Source organism: Mus caroli, unplaced genomic scaffold, assembly GCF_978045245.1.
Source record: "Mus caroli unplaced genomic scaffold, Mus_caroli_1 scaffold_15, whole genome shotgun sequence".
Classification (NCBI taxonomy): Eukaryota; Metazoa; Chordata; class Mammalia; order Rodentia; family Muridae; genus Mus; species Mus caroli.
The window spans coordinates 99,939,771-99,943,244 of NW_028227270.1; positions in this window are offsets into that span (position 1 = coordinate 99,939,771).

Here is a 3,474-nt window from a genome sequence, read left to right on the forward strand (position 1 = left end):
ATAGTGTCTATCTAGCTTGATTGGGTATTATTTTTTTGTTATGCTATTGGATTTTTAGACTTACCTATATTTTATGGGTATTTTCCTTGTTGAATGCATGGATTTATCATTTTCTCCCATCCTGTCTGTTCTCTCTTCACTGATACAATTATTTTCCTTGCTTTTTAGATATTTTTAGTGTGATATGACCCATTTATCTATTTATACATTTGCTTGCAGTGCTGAAAAACTGCATATTCCAATGTTTTAAAATATTATCTTTATGTTTGTCTATTTGTTTCATTGTTTACAGTTTTACATTTGACATAACTAAAAATAAGCAGAGGAGAGTTGCATGGTACAAAAGCCAAGCATTCCTAAATACATAAATACAACCGACCCGTTGTGTAATGTTACCTTTAAGTATGTTTACATAACAATAATTAATGAAAAAGCGTCTAAGAATATCAAAGGGAGCCAGGAGGGGTGTATGAGATGTTTGGAAGGAGGAAGGGAAGGTGAAAATGACCCAAATTATAATGCAATTTCAAAATTGAAATACTTTTTGAAAATCAGTGCATTTTGATATTCTGAAAGCGAGTCATTTGAAATAAACAACAAAAAGATCTCATTGAGCATTACTATAAAATATTAATTTTAAACAAAGTAAAACAATCTCTATAATTAAAATTAGAAAACACCAATATAAGATATTAAAAAGACACATAGAAGAAAGTGGAAAGGCAATCGTGTTCATAGGTAGAAGGGTCAATGCTGTTAAAGTGGTTGTACTATGTAAAGCAATCCACAGACTCAGTGTTCCATGCTGTAAGGTAGATGGAACTCTTTCAAAAATAGAAAAACAACTTTAACATTTTTTATTATATCATGATAGATATTGAAAAGTGAAGGTTATTTTGAACTAATACAATTTTAGAGACTCCACACCACTTACCTTCAGGAACTACTTCAAATTGACAGTAACCAAAACAACAGATACAAGAATAAACACAGGCAACCTAGACAAAGAGTAAAATGCTTCTGTCACACCACATAAAAATGAAGTACACTTAAACCCAAGAACAGATGATGGAAGTACTGGGGGAAGCACAGAGAGCTTGTGACATTGGCGTGGACAAGGAAACTCTGGATCTGACTCAAAGCATCTAGAAAAGAAAACAAAAGAGAGACCAATGGGATTACATTGAGCAGAAAAGAAAGCCTTCGCACAGATAAAAAGGTAACTGAGAAATGGAAGAGAAGATACACAGAATGGAGAATGTATTTGAGAGTCTGGTGAAACACTGCAAAAGAAGACATAAACGTAGCCAACAGACATATGATATATGTCTCAACATTAGCAACAGCCAGGGAAATGGAAGGAAAAACAATAATAAATATCTTTTCAAATGAATGTTATCAAGAAGATAACAAATTGTAGAGTAAGGGGAAGCCCCATACTCTATTACTAGTAATATCAGAAGCTACACCCATAAAGTCTCGATAACATGGAAATGGATCCTAGATCTGTCAGTCATTAAAAGTAGCATTAGGGAAGTTTATTTTACTTTATTTAATTTTTTATAAACAAATTCCTTGTGCATATGCGATCTGTGGCCTCCCTCTCTCCCAATGAAAATCTGTCTGTTTCTTATACAATATATTCTGATTACAGTGTCCCATTCCTCTATTCCTCAGAGGCCCCCTCCCTTCCTTCCAGGATCCCTTTCCTTTCTGTCTCTCACTAGAAAAGAAGAGGCTTCTAAGAGATAACAACAAAGCATAACAAAATAAAATATAATAAGATAAAACAAAACCATCACATTGAAGTTGGACAAGCAAACCAACCAAAAGAAAAGAGCCCAAGAGAGGGCACAAGAATCAGATCAACTCATTCATATGCTCATATGCTCCCGTTAAAACATGAAAGTGAAAAAGCATAATATATATGCAGAGAACCTGGTATAAACCCATGCAGACCCTGGGCTTGCTGCATCATGGTCTGTGAGGTCACTGAGCCTTAATCTGTTGATTTAGAGAGACTTGTTCTGGTGCCCTCTATGCCTTTGGCACCTACACTCATTCTGACTTCTCTTCCATTGGGTTCCCTGAGCTCTAAGGGGAAGAATTTGATGAAAACATCCCATTTAGAGCAGAGTGTTTCAAGGCTTCTCTCTTTCTGTATGTTGAGAGAATTTATTGTGATGACTTACAGTCTGTAGTTCAACCAACCCAACAATGGGCAGCTGTTGATGGAAAATCTAAGAATCTAGTAGTTGCTCAGTCCCATGAGGCTAGTTGTTCCAGCTGGTTTTCTGTGTAATCTAGAATCCAGCATTTGGGAGGCAGAGGCAGGCGGATTTCTGAGTTTGAGGCCAGTCTGGTCTACAAAGTGAGTTCCAGGACAGCCAGGGCTATACAGAGAAACCCTGTCTCGAAAAACCAAAAACAAAACCAAACAAAACCAACCAACCAACCAAACAAACAAACAAAACACTAGAATCCTGAAGAAGTAGGTTCCAACAGATGTGCTAGGAAGTAAGTGCAAGCAGTCAAAGAAGAATGAATCTTCCTTCTTTTAATGTCCTTATGTAGGCCTCCAGCAGAAGGAGTGGCCCAGATTAAAGGTGATACAACCATGCCTGGATCTTGGACTTGCTTTGTTGCAGGCTGACCTTGAATTCAGAGATCTGCTTGCCTCCGTCTCCTGGGATTAAAGGTGTGTACTACCTTGCCTGGCCATACGCTTTTCATGGCCACTATGACGAAAGATCGCCATGCCAAGATCTAGGTCAGAAACTTGTGTCTTCCACACTCAAGATCTGGATCACAATCCAATTCTGTCAAGTTGACAACCAGGAATAGCCATTACAGACCCCTTCCACCAACAACTCAATTGGATCTAACCTGGTTCAGGTATTAGAACTTTGTTTGGTGACAAGAGATGGCCAATTGGGATTCTGTCTCCCCCATTATTTGAGAACTTCATTAGAGTATTCCTCATATACTTTAGAAAGTTTCCACTGCACCAAGTTTCCATACCACTCTTCAAATGCCCTTCAATTCTAGCTGTCTCTCCCCACATTTTCTCCCTTTCCCCTTTTAATCTTCCTGTTCTAGTTTCTTCCATCCCAGGTCCACCCATAAAATCTATTGTATTTCTTTCTTCTAGGAAGATTCATGTATCCCCCCTAGTCTCTTTATTTATTTAATGGCTAATATCCATATATAAGTGAACACATACCACATTTAACCCAGATCTGGGTTCGTACTCAGGATGATTTTTTTTTTCTAGTTCCATCCATTTCATGATGTCATTAAAAAAAAAAAAAACAGCTGAGTAATATGTGGGGAACCTTTGGGGGCTGCTTGGGAGGAATCTGACATTGGCCAAGGACAAGGAAATGGGCTTCAGGCAAGAATCTGAAGTTAGGCCAGGATAAGGAAATAAGTTCAGGCAGGAATCTAATTGTAGGGTGGAACAAAAGAAGTAGG